Source organism: Onychostruthus taczanowskii, unplaced genomic scaffold (assembly GCF_017590055.1).
Source record: "Onychostruthus taczanowskii isolate IOZ18803 unplaced genomic scaffold, ASM1759005v1 scaffold12, whole genome shotgun sequence".
NCBI lineage: Eukaryota > Metazoa > Chordata > Aves > Passeriformes > Passeridae > Onychostruthus > Onychostruthus taczanowskii.
Window position 1 is genome coordinate 10,360,332 of NW_024498351.1, and position 22,051 is coordinate 10,382,382.

Sequence of the window (22,051 nt, forward strand, 5' to 3'; positions counted from 1 at the left end):
AAGATTAAGTTGCACATTTTGTGTGGTTATAGTCTCTCCATCCCGTAGGTGGAGTGACATACAGGAATGGCTGAGACAAGCTTGAGTGCCACACAATGAAAGGTAACCACAGAGAAACTAAACAAAAAGGAAGTTTTTAAATAGTATTCAGCAAACCAGCTGTATTAATATGCCATCAACATAAATATATGAGGGGATATTCCATTTAGAAATTAGCTTGCTGTATTTCTCATAAAGTAAAAAGGAAATTTTGATTTTGAGAAATGACTTGTTTCAGTATGGTGATGTTACTCTTTTGTTTCTTTTTAAAAAATTCTAGCCTCAATTATATTGATGATCTTGCATGAATACTGATGAAAAAAGAATAACTATATTTATTAGGATATATATCTTCAGCATGCTAATTTACCTCATTTAAATTGTTTTCTAAAATACTAACAGTGTTTTAGTTTTAGTTATATCTATTACCCAAGATTGTTACTTTAGTCATTATAATCTGTAATCACATTATTCTGTGAATATCTGAAAGAGTGAAATTCCAAGCTAGATCATCACTGCTTTCTTTGTTGAGTACCGTCCCATTTTTTGGGAAAGATATGGACAACTGAAAGGCTTACAAGTGATCTTAGGATGGAGATGGAGAAATCATACAGTCCTGGGAACTTCTGGCCTGCACCAAACATGCCAGAATGGTGTGGGAGGAGGTGCCACAGGACGGGATAGGTATTCCTGCCTTGAAGGAGACAGCTTGGGTGTTAGTTCAAAGCACTTGATTTATTAATTTATTTTAACCAGCATACGTTCTTGCAAAAAGGACACCCTTCTTTTGGTACCTAGCTTTGTATCAGTCCTTTCAGAAATATCTTAGTCTGATGTGCCCCAGAACACTGTGGCTTGTGTTTTGTTCTTGTTTCGCCTCCTTACCTTTTGATACAATTCAAAATAAATTAAAAAAAATATTAGGCATGAACCTCATGAACTTGGTGGTTTTTATTTATACCTCATAATAACATGCAGTGCTAACTATTTCTCTTCTGCATTTCTGGATTTGTTATTTTCCTGTGGTGGTTCCTTTTTTTATCTTCTACAAGTTTTATCCTCTACAAGGACAGGAACGACCAATTACATTTTATTCCCCTTATGCTTTATTTTTTAGCACATGGGGTTACAAAGGTAACTTATTTTATGCCTTTACTGCGACTCCCTCCTTTGCTCCTCCCAGAGGAAGAAAAATTCTCAGCTTATTTGAAGATGACATTTTCTGCTGTGATCCACTTTTGTTACTCATTTCTGGGGGAAAGTCTTTCCTAAAGTATGTCACAGACAGTCTGTAAAGGAAACAACCCACTGATTATGTGGTCACTATAACATTATCTTATGTAAAAGCATGTACGATTCTTCTTGAAATTAACAGCTTATTATGGTTGAATTTGCTTTTTGAGGTTCTTCTTTTGAGGCTTTGCAGTATCTTCTCTTGATGGAAAGGTCTCTCCTGGTTGTGCAGCATGTGTGTGGACCATTTCTGCATGCGCTTGTATCTGTGTTGAAAGCGTTGTTCTCAGGCTCGTCAGTGACGTGTGCTGCAGAAAGTCTAGCTGTGCTGATGTGCTAAGGCAAGGGCAGATATGTCTGCATAAATTATTGGCTGAGGAAAGGGTGAAATCCACACCTCTTGTGATCTGAAGGGAAAATTCCACAGTGATGTCACAGAAAACTGGATTCAGAGTGTTTGGCACCACTGTTAAAAAGCTACCAAATTTTTAGGACATGAAGAAATAAAAGAAGGTCTGGTGAGAACCTCTCTATCCCCATCCCTCCCCCCAGCACAAAACTTTCCATGTATAAGCTGAGGTTAACTGAGAACACTTCATACAGATAAGAGTTTTGGTTCCTCTCTTTTTCTGCATCCACTTCCCTGCCTCATGATTTCCTGTACATTTCCTTCTGGCTGCTGAAAACTGGAGACAGTATTGCTTCAGAGAACACTGATGAGATGAAGCTCAAGGCTAGAAATGAAGTCGCTGAGCCAGACATAGAAGAATTTCAGTTCTCTGTCAAACCTGAGAGAGCTTTTGTCTTTAGACAGATATATTGGTTGGGGGATAGTGGGGATGCTGGATGAGCTAAAGTGGGGATGCTGGGTGAGCTAAAGGCCTAAAAACTGTTACCTTAATAATGTCAGATGCATCAGACTCTTTAATTCTTTTCTTTTCTTATCAAATAATCTTATTTAATTCAACTTCTTGTTGTATGAAACAAAGATCATTTCTCAAATTACCTTTGCTGACCTTGCCTGGCCCATGGCTTTCCAGCTGAATAAACAGTGATAGGGCAATAAACAACAAATCTTCACCACTAATTAGCTTTTGAAACATCAGTGTTTACCATTCACTCTGTGAACTGACTATCAGGCATTACACCACCATGAAAACAGTCTACAACTGCATGTCATGAGTGTAAAATAATACAAGGCACAGGGTACAGTGCTGAATTGCAACTGAATGAAAAGATACTGGGCATGTTGCATGACCTTCAGCAAGATTCTGTGTTTATGTCAGTGAGAAAGATGAGCCAAATTATTCATGAGGCTGAAAGAGGGAGAAAGGACATGTGATCTTGGAACAATTAGAGTTATGTTATTCTTGGGGGGAAAGATCAAGATGATTATGTTAATATTACCATTTATGTTACACTCTCAGTCAGAGTTTCAGGAATGTGTCAAGCTCTGTGTGTTTTATCCAACTGCAAAAATACAATAGGATTTTAGAGAATCAGTCAATACTGTTATTATTTCTTTTTTGTTTTCTTTTTTGTATTTTTTATGAAGCAAATGCTTTCAGAAACAAGATGATTCAATAGGTGCGAATCATCAGTAAGGTAGCTAAAAGATGAAACTTTTAAAGAATGTAATATGTTCAGGCATTAATATGTGAAAGCAAAAAAAAAAAGGACAACAAAATATTAAGGACTATAAAATGAAAGCAAAACTCAAAACTGTTTTCAGTGATGTAGCTATGTTCTTTATAAATGCTATACATTTACCAGAGGAAGTTGAGTATATTATTACAGTAAATTATAGGAAATGTGTCTTTGAAGATACTGTTTATAATTAGGAATGAGAATTCTGCTTTTCAGCATGGTCTGCAGCTGAGTAGCACTGCACAGAGGCACTAGTGCAATAAATGCAGACTACATCCTGACAAGAGAGGGTGTCCCAGGCTGGGCCTTTTTACTTTCAGAAACCACGTGTCAGCAGCCCCTCCATTTTCTTATTAGATATTCACAAAAGTAACTATTTTTTATGAATAGATAGAGTATTTCAGCTAATCTTATAATTCCACAGTATAATAGTGAAATTAAATACGTGAGTAATTTCAGTGAGTCAAGTCAAAACTGGCATACACTAAATGAGAAATAAAAAGTATTGGGTGTCTGATGTCTGAATATTTTCTGTCAAAGAAAACATATACAAGGTAGGGTGGTATTTTTTCACTGCAGCCATTTCATTTTGCCTGCAGTGTACAGAGGTTTGACATTAACAGTTGCCAAAAATGTTCTCAGACCGGTGTTGACACAAACAGAGTGACCACATTTATATCTATCTCATGTAAATTATCTGTCCTTCAAGGAGGATAAAACCATACAACCTTGGGACACTTACAAGGGAAATCATTCACTGGAGTCATTGTGTTTAAAATTCGGTGGGGCACATCTTACAGCCCAGGCTGGAAAAGTAAATTCAGACAACTGTAGTTTTAAGAAACTGAAACCTCATCTGTCATCAGCCTCAGTCATACTGGGCTGAGTTTTTTGGTTCCTGACAAGTAAAAAACCATTTCTGAGATCCTCATGGTGCATGAGGCTTTTCTCCTGGCTGTTTTTGATGGGAGTCCCAACCTGTGAAACTGTTCCCTACCCTGCTGAGGTCATGATTTCTCAAACTGACAAAAGAAGTACTGAATTCCCTTAATGGGGTGCTCATTTTTGCACAGTCCCTGAGAAAAGGCAAACACTACGCTGTCCATCTGAATTGTTTTTTTGTCCTGAAAACCACTTTTGCTGATCAGTAATATTTTCAAGGGCTTTTTGCTTTTCTCCTGACTGTATTCTATGGCTGCTAACTTCAGTGGATTCTCATTTTAAATACTGTGGTTTGTGTCATGTCAGTCCTGTGGTATAAGGGGTTATCTCAATGAAACTAATTTTTAACAAAGTTCATTTTTAATACTATGTTGAGCTTTAAGCTTTCACTGCGTTAAAATATAATTTCTGCATTTCCAGCATCACATTCTATCAGTTAATCCAATGTGTATTTATGTCTTTTCAGATATTAGATCATTCTGCTAATTAAATTTACTTAACGAGTAATTGAACCTTTATCCAGAAGCACTTTCAACTTCAGACTTTCAGCATTGTCACAACGTAACCCTGCCATCTACTGGAATGTATTTAGTAATGTTTTTTGTGGTTAAAATTGGGGTGGTTATGGCTACAAATTTTACGTACAGAAAGGCCGCCTCTACTTTGAAACACACAGGCTGATTCCCTGTTGTTCTGTGGAAACATGCATCTGAAATGCATGGATTTACATGGAAAGAGATCAAATGTCTAGTAAACAAGTGATTTTCACTCTCAGACAGTCAACATTTTTGCCATCAAAAGTTATCAGATCTCTCATCCTCCCCTCCCACTACATTTTGGGTGGTGTCCCAGGACTAGGGAAGTTGGCTGGGTAGTTCCCTGGCCTCATTGTTCTCTGCATGATTGGAAAGCTTGGAAGTGGGCAGTCGAGGGGTGCACAGCTTCTTTGGTGGCTCAGAGATTTTGTGTGTGAGTCTGAGCGGGCAGCTGTACTCTCAAGATCACCAGGTTTTCATCTGGAGGGATGAAAGAAACAAGCGTTTGGAGAGACCAAGTGTGGTAGACCAGCTGTGCTAGAGGACATATGCGTGTGTCAGTGGTGTCAAGGTTGCTGCTCTGCTTGCAGGTTATGCTGTGGAATAGGCTCTGGGGCTGCTTGGTCCTATTTTGTCTTCTTCTCTGTACGTTACTGGTAGACTGCTGGCATCTGGAAATGCTGGGTTTAGAAAAAGACAAAGGTTCTTGGTTTGCAGAACTCCTGCTTTTCTTGCCTTCTGCTTTTGTGCAGCTGAGAGGTGCTAAGAAGTTCATGTGGTTCTGGGAGCCTCTTGCCTCAAAGGTATCAGAACTGATATCTCTAACAATCTCTAATTATCACTCCATGTCATGCTCTTTCTGTACTCGTTCTTCCTATACCCTTCCTATACCTTCTTTGTGGATGAGTTTTGCTTTAGTTGTTCAATAAGACATCTCCACAGAGAGACAGGGAAAGAAAGCCCAATGCAAAACAGTAAAGCAAATTTTGCTTCATAAAAGAGTTGAAGGAATTAAATAAGTCATCTTGCATTGGTTTGTAAGGACTGGAGGCTATGTCCCTGTATTCATTCACAGCCAAAGCTGTCTGTACAGGGGTCTGTACCCCTTAACAGAATATACAGACAACTTCACCAGCTCAGGTGCAACCATATATGTTGCATAACACATGTTAACACATGTTCAGTCCCAACAAATAAATCCAACAGCAACTTCAGCTGTGCTGAGCAGGACACAGTGCTTGGTCAGACTGATTCCCAGATATCTGGGGTTGTGTCAGTGGATGTGGCTCCCTGCAGAAGGAGCTAGGTTAGGTGTGCCAGCAATGCAGCTACGCCTAGTGAGAGCTAGCGTAGCAACGGTGACAGCTCCCCCTTAGCAAGCAGAAGTTTCTCCAGAATGACTTTTCAGTGGAAATGGCTGCAAATGAAGTATATTAAGTATCTGATTCAGTTTTCATTTTAAGACTAGATTAAAAAGCAAGATACAACAGATGAGTAATTTTAAAGATTATCGCATAATAGCAATAGCAGAGATGCAGTCAAAGTCTCATTAATGCTTTCTTTCCTCCATGTACTAGTTTTCAAAAGAAATTGTATTTCTTGGTAGGAGACCTTTCTATTATGGAGGAAATTATGCAACTTTCTCTTTGATAGGAGAAAAGACCAAAATTGTTATCTAGTCTCCATTAAAATTGTCATTTTACAGCTCACCTCCCCACAGAAAGACCTTGAATAGGGTTCATATTTCTTCCAGATATCAAGAGAAAAAAAGTAATTGGTAACAGCACATTGTCTGGATGTTAATAATATTTCAGTTTTACCTTGTTGAAAAAATAATTTATTCCCACCATATATTAGAAGGGAGGAGATTTGGCACATTCATAGCCTTACTGTGATTATGTGTAATACTTGCATTTAAGCTCAAAACCATTTTAGGTTATTTAGTTTTATAGAGGATTTTCTCCTGCACTATAATAGATGGCAAGGTTTTAGAGCCCCAGATACAGGGTATCACTTACCTAGACTGAGATGGGATGAGATGCAGAAGGTACTGCACTACAAATAGGACTGGTGGGGCCAAACTCTGGTCTTAGCAGAAGAATCTTTGCACTAGGCATAAACAGGGTAGTTTTAGAGGGAGAGGGCACAGGAAGTGCTTGAGCTGTTAGTGATCAGAAGACAAGAAAAAAAGATATTTTGTGTGACTGCCAATGAAATAAGTTCTAATTTTCTGCTCCAGCACTGAACTAGAGCTGCTTGTCCTTAGGCTAGGAGATGGGTGGGACGGAGTGGGACAAGTTACTGTGATGTTGCTGTACCCTCCTGTGAACATCGTGTCACTTTCTGACAGTTAACCAAATGGTGTGGGTTGGGTTATCCTTTTCCTCCAGCTACAATATAAATCTGCATATTAAATTGAAGTTTTTCTTGAACAAAAGAAGGACAATTTCAGTCATGGCTGAATCCTAAAGGGAACCAAAAATATTCTGGTTTAGCTTCTCCTGTCACATCATCATAGACTGTGTGGCAGTAATAGGAAAAATCTCTTCCACCTACCCTGCATTTCATATCCTGAAAGAACAGCTCCTGTTTACTCTATTCAGAAGACACTTTTTTCACATACATACTTCCTTTTTTCTTCTGGTAGGTTTTAAGAGCTCATTAAAACTGCTTCTTCCCTTTTACAGGACTCAGATATTTATGAATTATAAAACTTCCCTTTTGTCTATAACACAGGTTGATTTTACTGCCTACTTTCCCAAGCCTGAATTAATGAGACACTCCAGGTGAAATCTTAACAGATAGATTGCCTAGAAGGGAGAAAATGGTATCATCTACTAGAATAAATAAACTTGCGAGAAATTCTAAGACTCATAGCCTGCCAAAAATATTAGTTTTTGCAGAGTTAAATAGGATTATTCTTGTTTGCAGAAAGCTGTCTATGGTCTTTTCAGAATAGACACTTACTAAATATTTTTGAAAAACAGGAAGAACAAAGCAGAGTGACTGCCCAGTCTTCCGCCAGTAACCCTTCCTGCACTGAAGTGGGAATGGCTGCTATGAATACATTGAGCATGGTCAGGAAAGGGTGACCACAATAACTCCAGCTGGAAGAACAAACAGGGTGTGTTTGGTGTTTTTTATGTGCTCTGTAGAATTTTATTCTCTTACTTTCATTGGTGCCAAACACGCATTGCCTTTAGCACTTGTGCTGAGTAGCAGTGAGTTCTCCCTCCACTCTGAACAGGGGGATGGTGTCAGTTCTTGCTTACCAGAGAGACACCTTGGAGGGGACAAATGCCATGGCAGGGGCAGTTCATCCTGAGGTGTTCTTTCCCCCATTCCTCATGCACTTAGAAGCCAGGAGTCATCTTAGGTAAACCCAGCTGGTGTGAGGCATGTCCAGCTACCTCACAGGTCCAGTCAGGCATCTATATTCAAGTTATCCATGTCAGGTATTTGGTGGGAGATAACTGCATTTCAAGGACATAGGCAATTCAAGATAATTGAAAGAGCAACAGGGGCACGTGGCTTTCTCTTCTCTGCACTTGATAGGTGGGTAATTGGTTTTTCTTTGCATGATATATATATAGTTCATGTACTGATGACAAGTAGTTGTTCAAAATATTTGCAGCTCTGGAGAAATAAAGAGCTTCCACTGTGGGTGTTTGTCGTCTGATGAAAAATACATCATTTTGTTTGAGGAGTTTATTTCTGGAGTCCAGAAAACAGCTTAATCACGTTAGAAGGCTAATTTATGAAACTGCTGAAAATATCATAACCTATAGAGTAACTTAACATGTGTACAACATGGTTTATAAAATAAAACAATATTTAAGAATAAAAAGTGAGAGAATGATTTGATAGACTACCTATTATTAAAAAAATATAGAGAGGAAATGAAGATGTATTAGAAATAAACAGTGTTCTTATTTTATTTGGAAAATATAAATTGGTGGTAAAATGAATTAGCTGTAAAAATTTATTGATTTTAAAGTCCACTGAGATTTTAAAATATAGAAATGAAATGGTTATCACTCAAATACTATTCATTCTCATAAAGCAAACTCAGTTTATCTGAATGGGTTTCCTATTTTTGTTTGATTTGTAAATAGTTTATGAAGACATTTTCAAAATTACATTTTCTTTTGAAGCACTTTCTGTGCTATGAAAGAGATTTACCTTTGACAACAATTCTTTATGGAATGTCAGGCTAATGCATCAGACTTGCTTAGGTCCTGTGTGGAGTTATGTAGAGGTGCTGCTGGATGGCTTCAGGCTGCTTTCAGATTTTACATGGAGAATATAGAATTCATCATTTTGAGTCTACTCTCAAAATTTCAGGATCTCATTGTTATATATAAAGGATATGAAGCCATTGGGTTTTTGGATCCGTGTTGTTCGGTGTGACAAACCTTATGGCTGACAAGGAAGTGACACTGCTGAGCAGCCAGTGTATCTTCTTGGGCCTTTTGTTGATGAGCATAAACAAACTTATTAAAAAGGGAAAAAAATCATTGTGCACTTTGGTCACACAAAGAGCCAATAATAATCTTAAGTTACATGTCCAGGAGGCTGGATGCTCTCAACTCATGGGTTCTCAGGAGGGTATGGTGTATCCCTCACCAAACTGCTTGAAGTCTTTGCTCTGAGATACAGCTTACACACCTCCAACAGGGGGGTTTGTATATTCATACAGGTTACAGGGATTCTTTCAGGAGATCTTTGCTGGTTGTTCTGTTGTTTGCATGTACTGTGCAAAGTATTATTATTAAGAGTTATTGTGCAATTCTTGATAGTTACTGAAAGTAAGATTGTTACTTTTATTGGTGTTGGAGTAAAACTAGACACATAATTTCCATGCATCAATAAATGCAGGTTTCAAAAAGTGCCAGTTTGCAAGAGAATTTTGTTTTGATCACTTAATAAAATTTCTCCCACAGTTTCTCACAGTGTCCTAAAATCCTGCTGTTGATAATATAGGAAAAAAACGGATAAAACAAGTGTCCTAAAAGACACTGAAAGAAACTGGTGGAAATACTGTGCTGGAGACAGCATTTTTGAATATAAGAGTGTTGTTACGCAGATTTTACTGGTTCATGGTGTCCTGTTAATATATTAATGCTTCTTCTAGAGTTCCACATATTTTAGTGTAGAAACTGTAAAACTGTTGAAAGTTCATGCCCTAGTCTTGCTCATCTTGTAGGTGAAAAAGATTCATACAAAGATTCACCCATCCTGGCACTTTATACATTCTGGCGAGACAAGCATTTCTCTTTGTGGACATTTTCCCTGTCCATCACATTTAAGGGAATTTTATTATATTACATTCCCGAGATAAATAACATGCAAATATTGGATCAGATCCAAACCATCATAGTAACCATGTGATTTCCCCTTCACAGCCCTTGAAATTTTATTGTCTTCTGAAAGAAAATGTCACTTGACTCATAGCATATTCAGAACATCAGAAATTCACAATATAGGTAAAACTACTTGAAGAACAATTTTTTTCCCCAAGCGGACAGTTTTTACTCACCCTTGTCTCTGTGGCTTCTTTCATGATCAGCTGGGGTGTTTTGAATGTTTCTTTATTTGTAATCCTTGAAACCATTCCAATGGAAGGGCAGATTTTCTCTGCCAAGCCTGGCAAAAGAAAAGATGTAAAATCAATATTTTATTGATCCTGCAGGTCTCCAACACTGTCATACTGAAAGTAGCTTCAAGATGGGCAAGATCTCATCTGCAATATCATGGGTATATTACTACAGAATTTTTTTACCCTAATGTTTTATGAGATGACCAAGCAATTCTCTTTTTCTGGACTCTGGGCTCAGTTTGCTTTTGTCAGTCCATGACATTACAAATCAGTGATGTACACAGTTCGGCATAACTTAATCAATGTTTGTTTTAAAGTAAATGTTTTAAAATAACTGAAAAAGTATATTTATCCTCTATTACTACCAGATGTATACTGGTAGAAAATGCAGAGAAATGCAGCAATGCTATTTCATTTGAACTTATATTAGTCGTGCTAATTGGCTCCTTTTCTCCACAGCATGTCCATGTGTGTATGCAGGGGAGTGTGTGTAGACCCTCTGGACAAGTACTCAGAGTCCAGCAGCTTGGTACATGGGCTATTTCCATCATTGCATGGCATGATCTGTGCCTGCTGCTAAGTCGTTGTATTTGCAGCAAATCGTGCTGCTTTGCCTTGTATTTCACTTTGAAAGCTGTAACCCTCTTGAATCCCCCATCCTTTCAGACATCCAGACAGCTTATTTGCAGCTGGCACTTTTCAGTGGGGGCCTGCTAACTTCATTTGCTATTGTCTGCTTTCACAGAAGTGGTGGACTGTAGGCTCATTGACAGATCAATTTTTTCATTATCAGCATATGCAGCTGTTTGAATACTTACTATTCCCTCATTCTTGTCCATTTTCTGCTCATTGTCAAATAAACTAAAGTGTTTAGTGGAAAGCCCAGCTTCCCAAGTCAATTTTGCAAGGCAATTTTTGTTTAAATAAAACAGATAGCATCACAAAAAACCTTCTTGGGAACATACATGTCTTGTATAATTACCTCTGAATAAAATTATGCTGTGAACATAAATCTGAACTGCAGAGTTGTTTGATGCAGTCAGAAATCTTTCTAAATCGCTTTAATATTTATTGCAGTTCTTAAAAAGGAAAGTACAGCATTTTTAGCAACAAATACCTTGCATAACTTTTTTACTCCACAGTTAGTGACTACCTCTACAGTTTATCAGGTGAAAAAATATTTCCCTAGAGGAAATACACCCATTTTAGTCTTTACTACTTATATGCAAGCTTGTAGTCTGCAAGCTAGTGGGCTATTGCCTTAGCTGTGCACTTGAGATGCTGCTTATCACACAGAACAACTCTGAGTGAAGCAGCTGTTGGCCCAAAGGCAGCAGGACAGGCACAAAACTTCTTCACTGCATGAGCTGCTAGGGTTCTGAATTACTGGTGACTTTCTCTGCCAAAATCTGTAATCTGGATTTGAAAAGAAAATGAAGGTCTAATTAGCTTATGTTTTGTGCTTTATCTGAAAGCCATGACTTACCTACAGAGAGGTGAATGTAGCAAAGCACAGTCACTTCCCATTACCTGAGTGACCCCGAAGTTTGGTCCCTTCCATTGCTGCTGTCCCTGTGAAGCTCCTGCTGTTTGCAGTGTTTTACCTCCTCACTAAGCTGAGAGACAGCAGGACAACCCTTGGCAATGCCCAGGGTGATTTGCCTTCAGATTCCCATGACGTTCCTGCTGCAGATGAGTTGCCAGCCTTGTGAGCACTGCAGACTGATTTTACATGCCTGGGTTTACATGCCTGGCTCCTGCCTGCAGACTTGTCTGAGAGCTTCTGGTAAAACTGCAGGTATCACTTATGATCTGTGACCACTTGGGTCACTGAGGCTCTCTGCTCTTTGCCTCTAAGCAGCCCACATTTTCCTGTGAGGAGTTTACTGAAGATGCATGGCAGAGTGTTCCTTTCAGGATGGGCTCCCAGCTGAAATCTCCCTAACTGTCATGTTCAGAAAGGTGTGAAAATTTTCCTGGAGTTCATCTGTGTGTAGTCCTTCTGTAGTGTCCTTCTGTTCTTCTGGAGTGACCTTGTGGTCCAGGTGAAGAGGGGCTTCTCTGTCAGGCTGATTTCTGGTAGCCTGGTGAGGTGTTACTGTGAGTGTGACCCATAAGTTTGAATCCAGAGATGATCATGCTTATTTAAACATTTTCAGTTTGGCTCCATGTGTGTCTAAGTGTTCATACGCAAACTCTCATTTCCAAAGACAGGCAGAGGCTGCCTCACCTCTTTTCCTCATTTGATTACGTGGCTCACTGCTACAGCTAACAGATTACATTTTCAGCTATTACCAATTGCTCTTAGATATAATTTAGTCTTGTTAGTGTAGGAAGAAAATAAAACAAAATAGGTCAATTTGTCATCAGATCATAATAGTCTTGCCACATAAAACCTCTCTGATCATTACTTTTACATTAATCAATAATGCCTTCTGAGGCTATAATGTAAGTGGAAACGTGGCATCCAGAGTAATACGAGACAGTACATGTGCACAGCAGACATTGTCTCATGTCTAAAACATCACTGTATCCCTACTGCAAGAAAAATAAATTAATTTTCACAGAAATTCCAATAAAATCTCTGATTCTTGTCAAGCTCTGAGCATCCTGACATGTTTGAAATTCTCTTGGCACTGCTGCCTTAATAAAAGGCTCAGTTTTCAGCAAGGTAGGCGAATATGAAAGTGCTCATGGCTGTATATTTGCTTCCAAATTAAGGCTATGTAGCCTTCTGGAAGTAAATAGTTATGCATGGAATTAGAGGTTGTTTGTGTAAATTTTTAAAGTCATATTACAATTAACAGGACCTGTTAAACTAAGCTGAGAGTTGGTGTGAGCCAGTGCCGTTGGGAAATAAGCTCTGAAAAGGGAGGTTGGATCGCTGGGTAACATGTGGATAAAGTAGACATAAAGCAAAGACATAAAAGAAAAAAGGCAAAACTTGAGTTCATTGCAGGTTACTGAGGAAACTTCAGAGTTCAGGCAAAAAGCTGATCCTAAAGCAGTTTTTAGGTTATGAACAGCTTTGGCTGGGATGAAAGTGAGAAGCTACACTGTGTAAAACCATGATTTATGCAAACCTACAAAGTAATCCAAAATCCACCACAAACCTACTTCTAATTTCTATTGCACCTGGAAGAATAATGGGGCAAAACTCTCTCTGGGGAAAATAAGTGGGGTGCAAAGACTGGAGCTCAAATTGGGGCTTGAATTCACAGAGCTCCAGGGCAAAGGAGAGTGTCTGCAAGGGAGACAGAGAGGCTCTTCTGTCAGGTCAGTGGCAGACAAGGGTTTCTCACTGTGAGAGGGGGAAGGTTAGATTGGGATATATGTTCAGTCAATGCTAAGGCCATGACTTGTTTCAGATTGACTTTAGAAATTATTCCACATTTGGTTTTTGAGCCACCTTTTGCTCTGGGGCTTAACTGCAAGGCTGGGGAAAAGATCAATCAATGTCGGGGTATAAGCTGGGATTTGCCATTGCCAGTGCCAGTAAATGCCGCTGATAAGCTAGTGACACAGAGCTGGCCAGGCTGTGCTGGGTGTCAGTGCCAGCTTGTGTTCCTGTGATGCTTGTACATGTGGATCTGGATGGTCTTACTAATTTAGAGGGAAAAGCTAGGCTTGTACTAGAAAGTGAGTTTGCTAAACTAAGTGTGAAAAAACTCAGATGACAGCCTGTTTTAACTTGTGTGGACAGTCTGTGCACAAATATATAAATAAAGGTTAGAAATTGTGGGTATTTTTCAGGAGGATGAAAAACTTCAGGTAAAATGCTCTTTAAATATAATTTTCTTCCTTGAATTTGCTTGGATCTTGGCAAATATAGCAGCAACACAGATGTGTACTGAGCACACTGACCTTTCAGCAACTTCCCTGTGTGTCAAGCATTGTATCTTTCTGGGCCCTGGGGAATGGCAGGATGCTGGAAGCAAACCCAAGAAAAACTATAAAAAAATCGATGCTCTTGATTTCAAAGAACACCAAAACACATGAGTCAGTCACAGAGACATAATCCCTTACTACCCTCCTTGTCATGCCCAGCCATGATTTCATTGGAAATCAATTTTAAGTGCTATCCTAGATGGGGCTTCTTCTGACTATGTTTTTCACAAGTCCTTTTTTTTTTTTTTTTTTTTCATGAAAGCTTTAAAAAAAGAACAAAGTTGGTGGCTGACTTAGTGGTAGCTGATGAATTAATTGAATGCCTGGCTTTGAATGGGAAGTAAAAAAAGTGTAGCTAACTATTACCTGGTCACTGGAGAAATTATCCAGCCTGCTTGCATCTGGTGATGGAGCTGCACACCTCTGGGCAGCGGCTGTTTCTCAATGTTATCCAAATAAAATGAGTAAAATAAAGGGCAGTGTAAAATTCTGTTGTACATTACATATATTCTATGAGTGTAACTCATGGTAGACTCGGGTCTGTAAAGCACCACTCCTATTACATGGCAAAGGAAAGTCTCATGGCTGCATCAGTGAATGAGAAGTCAAAAGGGCCAGGTTTTCATCTTTGTTGAAGGATTCCTCAGGAACTTTGGACATCTCATTATGTTTGTGTCTCAATGTTCCAAACTACATAATAAAAATATTTATGCTTTGACATAAATATTTTTTTAAGAGGATCTTAGAATAAAATGTTTTTTCTGGGTTGCTAACATGTTGCATCTATCTGGACTTGTGGGCTGTGGCATGGGATTGTTCACTTTCTTACCTGAAAACAGATAGTTTTCCCTACTTTTACTCTGATGGTGTGATTAGACATAAAGAAAAAGCATCAAAACCAATATGTATAATCTGCAACAGTTTATACTAGGCTGTGATTTTGCTTTGTTAGAATCTGTTAGCTAGATTTCATCATGGTTTTGGGAAGTTGATAAGTCACTGCATTTGCGATGAGGGTGGGTTAACTTGTGATCTTTGTGGGTTAAATTATTGTCTCCTATTTCATCATGTGCACATAATGTGAAGTAGCTCTGCCTTAATTTGCTTTATCATTAATCATTACAAGGAAAAATTAAGGAAGAAGTTAGGAAGGAGTTTTCCTGCACATGGAGTGTAAGACTGAGGGGGGATGTCTGTTTAATGTTTGCCTTTGCTAAATCATATAAAGCCAGCTTGGCAAGGACAAGCCCCAAAGAAATGACAAATCTAAGATTTGCTTTTTAGAAGTACCATCAGTAAGAGGTCATTCTGTGGTCAGTCATAGGCAAATTGAGAAAGAGCCATGCTTGGTTCCCCAAGGACTTGTAAAGGAGAAGCACTCTCTATATCAGCCACTGTACTTTGAAGGCCCACCAAGAGCAAACTGCTCAGGAGCGCCGTGTCAGGGAGAGAAGATGTTCTCAGACCTGTGTAATGAAGTACTGCTTCTGCACTGATCTCAGCTGTGTAGTTAGAGTCTTGCTTTATATAGCACGTGGGATTCTAGCTTTTATGTAATTTTTCAACAAGACTTTTGAAGACTTGAGGCACTTTGTTCATTTGAACAGTACAGAAATCTTGAGCATATTTTGGAAGTTGATAGTACGAGAAAACATTTTTAAGTTGTGCTTGTCCAGCAGAGATGATTTTGGAACACAACTTCTTTACCATTAATGTTCATGAAGAGAAAAGAGAGCATCTTAGGCTTTTAATATTCTTTTAAAAATTACCCAGATGGCACAAAAATAGCCTGGTTAGCTTTTCTGAGATAGTGCAATGAGACAGTGTGTTGGACTTTGTGTCTTTGTGCACGGTCAGTAGAAGCATTGAAGAACTTCACTATGCTGAGCTAATTTTTGTGGGAACAGAGCTCCAGAGAAACTGAGTTTAAGGGGAGTGCTGGAGCACCTCTCTTGTGAAGGAAGGCTCGGAGTGTTGATGTTCAGCCTGGAGAAGAGAAGCCTCCAGGGAGACCTTTAAGTGTCTTTCCAGTGCCTGAAGGGGGCCTGCAAGAGAGCTGGAGAGGGGCATTTTACAAGGATATGGAGTGACAGGACATGGGGGAAAGGCTTCAACCTGAAAGAGAGTAGATTTAGAAATAAAATTAGGAAGAAATTCTTTACTCTGAGGTGGTGAGGCACTGAGGACAGGTTGCCCAGAGAAGCTCCCTGAAGCTCCCCTATCCTTGGAAGTGTTCAAAGCCAGGATGGATGGGGCTCTGAACAACTTGGTCTAGTGGAAAGTGTCCCTGCCAAGGCAGGGGTGTGGAACTAGATGATTTTGAAGGTCCCTTCCAGCCCAAAGTATTCAATGGTTCTATGATATGTATAATTGAATACAATTCACTCTTGCTTTAGTATAAGTGGGTTTTGTAAGCTCAGATTTGACCAGTGCTGAATGACAGCCTGGGTCATTCACCTCTAACTACCAAAATATATTGAAAGCAAAGGATTCTTTTAATATTTTTACTATTTGCATGTTTTAACTGGGGCAGATGAAAATGCGTTGCTCATTTTGAAAGAAAAATTGTATGTGACAAGAATCCTAAAAACCAGAAGCAAGTACTTACCTATTCCTACTGAGGAATACAATTTGGGTCACCCTCTGTCATAAGGAAATCAAAGTTGTGCAAGCAAAATGAAAATGTATTTATAAAACCGCTATTCTACATTTTCTTCATTCCACCAAAACATACTGACAGACAGTGTGTGACCTGTGACCGTGCAACAAGAACAAGTGGAATTAAATTGTATTACTCCTGAAGCTGTTTTATTCCCTTCACCATACAGACACCAGGGAAACTAAGGAATGGTTATGAGCCAGGTGAACTGGAGGGTCTTCAAACAATTTCATGTGCAGAAGCTGCATTTTTCTCTCAAAGTTATATTCTGATTATATTCCCCTGTAGGAGGGACAGAAAATAAACTGGAGTCTGGTCAAAGTTACATTACAAAGTTGTCTTTGACAAAAGGTGCCTTTCATTTACACAGACTTAGTACTGTGAGTTTTCTGTGACTCAGCAAACTGTGGGGTTTGGCTGTCAGAATTGAATAGTCTCTTGTGGCACAATGCCAGAGTTCAGTGTGCTTTCACTTAGTGTTATCAGAAACTGAAAGTCAATAAAATTTATAGAAGCAAAATTTTCCAGCATGTCCATGACCTTGCTGGAGAAAGTTGTGCATTCAGCAGTGTCAGCTACTGTCTTTCAGTGTTCAGAGGTTGTCTTCACTGTGGATTGTGTCTAGAATTTTCTACAAAAGGAGGAAAAAGATGAATTTTCATGGAATTTTAAATTCTAGTCCTATGATGTAGTACAATTTAAACTAGATTATGCCTTATAGACCCATCATGTGCTGAATTGGTCTCTCCATCTTCCTTTGTCAACAACTGCAAGGCAATAGCTCTCCATAAGAGCTTCAAAAAAGGATAATTTTCATTTCTGCAACACTTATAGGGTGCGGAAGTCTGACATTTTTCTGGACATCCTGTGTGTTTCTTTCTAGCTGGAATAAGTTTCATTATGTTATTATGAGCCCAGTCCTTAAGTTCATGAAGGCATTTGCTAAATATTCTGGAGAATTAAAACTGGACTTAAATTTGTATTCATTGGTTTCACAAGCCAGAGGGTGCATATCTTTTCACTTCAACAGTCTAATGAAATAGATCCCATATGGCCTCACTTCAGGCTTCATGACATTGGCTATGTCTCACTGATGGGGTTTCTAAAGCTTCCCATGGCCTGGATGCTCTTTGCTCTCACTGTTCTGTTCTTTTTCTTTCTCAATAGAATAATTCCTCTCTTGTTAACAGGAAGACCGCTCCTTTGTTTTCAATAAACCTGATGCATCACTCACAAATCAATTGGCAAAAAATATCCTATCTGTTTCTGCTGTAGAAATACTGCAGAGGATGCTAGAGTTCTGCTCCATGTTTTGGAACCTTTCCCATAAAGCATTTAATTATGTTTTCTCTTTCCATGATTACCTTCACTCTTATCTTGATCATTTTTCCTGGCTGCTTCACCTGTCTGTATAAACTAGATAGCAAAGTGATGTAATCCTTGGGCTGGAAACAGAGATATGTGCTGATAAAGGATCACTGATTTTGTAAATATTGAACCTGGGTCCTGAAATGCATGCTGGTTAAAACCCATGCTGTTAGATATTAACAGATTATACTTACCAGAGCTTAGCATCAAAAATCAGACAAAGACAAGAATAAAAAAAAAGTTGACAGCTGCTTGTAAATTCACTTGAAAAGCCCCTGGGATAAGGTAGGTCAGTGCATAACTTCAGTGACTGATAAAGGCAATAAATACACGTGTGTAAAACCACCTTCCTGAAGTCATAGCTGTTTCAGCAAATGACTGCTTGCCACCTCAAACCAAAGCAATCCAGGCTGGTTTGATACTATCTATCTGGTGGAGAAAATAAAATCTTATTTTGCTGATAAGACTGAGTGGAGAAATAGGGCCCTAAAATGCAATACAGATCCAAACACTTTCTCCTGAAAAACATGATCAAATGCATCTGTTCATCCAGGGCAGTTCATATTCAGCAGCACTATGCCATGTTTATTGTTTCTTTGACTTTTATGTACCTATGCTGGTTTTGGCAATGGAAAATTGAAATTTTATGTAGTGATACAAACACATCACCCACCTACATGCTTCAGGAAGACTCTTTTCATGTATGAAAAGATTGGAATAATGGTACCCAAGCAAGAAGCATCATTATAACTGCTGAGTAATTTGAATGTTGCTTTCTCAGTTAGTGATCTTGTCTACAGTTTGAGAGGCAGGCCAGCAGTTTTACAGGCTAAGCTATACCTAAATATTATCACCTCGAGACTTGCTAAAATATTTCATCTTTCCACTTCTTCAATGGAGTGTTGAATGACTCTAGTTTGAGACCACTCATTGCTTTCTACCCCATTTTTTTTTTCATATGAGCACACCAAGGTTCTACATATTCATGCTTTTCTAACACAACCATGTGGACCATATTCTTAATGTTGATAAGACTTAACATAAAAAGCTTTTCTCCTTTAAAATTTAAAATTTTCCTTTGCTAGCAAAATATTGTTTCCACGTTTTCTGCTTTTGACAGCACCGAAACCCCACTGCTGTTTACTCTCATGCAAGAAAGTGAAGCTGGAATATGTGGAAAGGGAGGCCACATTGGTGCTTATCTGTGTGAAAGGGCCAAGATATTCTCTGAGATCTGCATTCATAGAACTGTGCTGATAATCAGTGTTGGGATAAGCTAAAAGGTCTAATTTTACTTTTAATAAATCTCAGCTAAATAGAAAAGTGAACTCTTTAGACCTGCTGCAGAAAGGTACCCTTAGTTGCATGGATGATGGGTTAAGTGTATGAGTTTAACAATGTGACTAGAATACAGTTGTACCATGAGAAGGATGTTACAGAGTGCTGGGAACCACAGCTGTCTGCACACTGTGGAGTTATTTCCTCATCACTATTCTGGAGCAGTGCTTATCCAAGAGGAAAAATAGCAGATGTATCAGGCCCTCAGCTTCCACTAACAGAAATATTAGTGCTTAAGGCATGAAGGGAAAAATAAAGCTATAAATAAGTGAGGTGTATTAACACCAAACCTACAATTATCTGCTGTCATTAATGAAGAAAAAATAATTTCATGAATTTCTAAAAACTTCCACTAGGCTCCCACTAACACACATCTCTAGCAGGAGATCCAGCATGACATGAAACAACAAGAATGTAATGAAAAGAACTTTAAAATATGAGCTTCTTCTCACAGAGCTTTCAATAACTAAAATAAAGTCCTCTGTACTAAAGTGAGTCACTGGCAACAGAAGGAAAAAAGAACCTTAGTAATACAATTCATCTGACCCAGTTTTAAACCTCAGCTAGAGAAAAGATTAATTGTGTCAACCAACGTGAATAATTCAGATGAAGATATGTACATTGTGGCCTTCATAAATTGACATTTTGGAGATGAATTCCCAGAGCCACATCTAGTAAATAAGCCAGTTTAAAAAGCTTTATAAATATTAATAACTCCTCATAATTACTGTTATGAGGGGCACTATATTGATGGGCTTTCCCCATTTCTTGCCCTACGCTTCAAATAGAATTGAAATGAAAACAGGAGTAGTTCTTGCAATAGCTCCAGTCTGGGAGATGTTTTTAGGGAGTGCTTATGAAGGGATGTACAAATGACAGGCACTGTGATTCAGTGACAACTCTGATGCTCTGCCATAGTAAGAATTTTAAGGCAAATGCCACTTCAAAGTCGGTCTGCTTAAGCATGTGAGAACCACTGTGGCAGGTTAGAAAGCACGTAGAATGCAGCTGCCTTATTTAGCACAAGGCCACCTGAATGCATGCCAGTCTCCGTGTTCAGACCTGTGCAGCACAGGAGGCTGGGGCACTATGGGAGCCTGGTTGTCCTCCCAGGCCTCTGTCCCCTTGCTGGGACAAGAGAGATGGGGCCTTGAGTGCAGCTAGAGTGACCCAGAGCAATGAAGCCTCCTGATCCAGATGCACCTCTCTTTCTCCACTGCCCTCAGAGTGACTGGAGAGATAACTCTCCTGGCATGGAAGTGATATCAGGGCTACTAGTTTAGATTCTTAAAGACAGGATGTATACTCTTATCTTTGATCTCTTCCCCCCACCAAATACTAGGAAATTCAGAAAAGAATTTTTACCTCTTAGAATCACAAAAGATGAAATGGATAAGATTCCTCTTTGCAATAATGAAAAAGATAATGACACATGAATTTGCATTCTTTGGCATGTTCTACTTTGTAATTTGATGATGTAAGTACCTGGAAATGTCAATGGCATCATTGTATATCAAAGTCCTTTACAAAAGGATGTTAGCTATCATTATTACCATGGGGATACAGAGACTAAAGGAACTCATTTGGAGTTACTCAGAAAGGAGTAGGAAATTCAAGTAAAACCCTTTTACAATGCTCTGCCCACGTGGCGACACCATCAGGATTTTTTTCTCTTTGTTACATAACCAACATGTTGTTCCAGTGCAGCTGATCAGTACATCTGTATTCAATTGCAGTTACAATGGGGAAATGAGATATTGTATATAGACTCTGCATGATAATGTAGCCACTGCCTTGAGCTGAGCACAAGACTGGGAAAAAGATGTGACCTTAAGAAAAGCTTGAACTTAGCAGTAAACTGACTCAATGCCTATGCATGAATTGCAGATTGCTCTATAGCTTGGCTCTAGATTTTAATTCTCACTGTCACTCACTTCCTACAAAATAATATGTCTTAGCTGAGCAGTCCTTGCTAAATCAGAGACAAGCTAACTTAAACATCTGTATTGCTGTATTAGTTAAGACCAATTTTCTTTTGTCCAGTGTAATGTTTCTGTCAATGGCCAAAGTAAGAGCATAAAAAATGGAGAACTATTTAGTGATCCCTTGATATCCTTTCCCATTGAGGCAATCATTGGGCTAGGGAATCCTGATATGGACCTCACAGATCCACACTCTTTTGTGTTTAAAATTCTTTTATGATCCTGTTCCAAATCATTGTGTTTAATCCCTTTTTCAGATCCATTTATATATTTGGCCTGCATGAAATCCTGTGTAACGTTAAGGTGCAAGAGCAAGGCTTTGTTGTGAGTTTCAGGTTTTGGCAGGAGCAAAACATTTGTGTAGCTCATTTATCACAGCATATTGTATTTTCTGTGGTCTGTGAAGCTGCTACTGGAAGCAAGCTGTGACAGCTATTGAATGCCTAGTTTGGAGGCAAAGATGTTAGCAAAGCTATTAGAAGAATTCTGTTACAGCCTGGGGAACAAACAGAGTAAGCCAAATTTTTTATGAGATTCTTCAAAGTGCCAGTAGTTACATAGTGATATATGGTTTTTTTCAGACTGGTGTTTATTATCCTTAATATACATTTTGGTACAAATTTTAGAGAAGTAAAATATTTTTATCTCTTGACAAAGAAGGCCATTTCATAATCAGAAAGTGTGGTTAAAACTGTGAATGAGTATTAGAACCCTCTCTAACAGAGCAAGTCTCAACAATTTGTATCTAGCTCTGGGGAAGATTTCTACTTGTCTTTAGTCACTAGACTTTTTTTACATGCTTTGTCCTACTTTCCTTTCC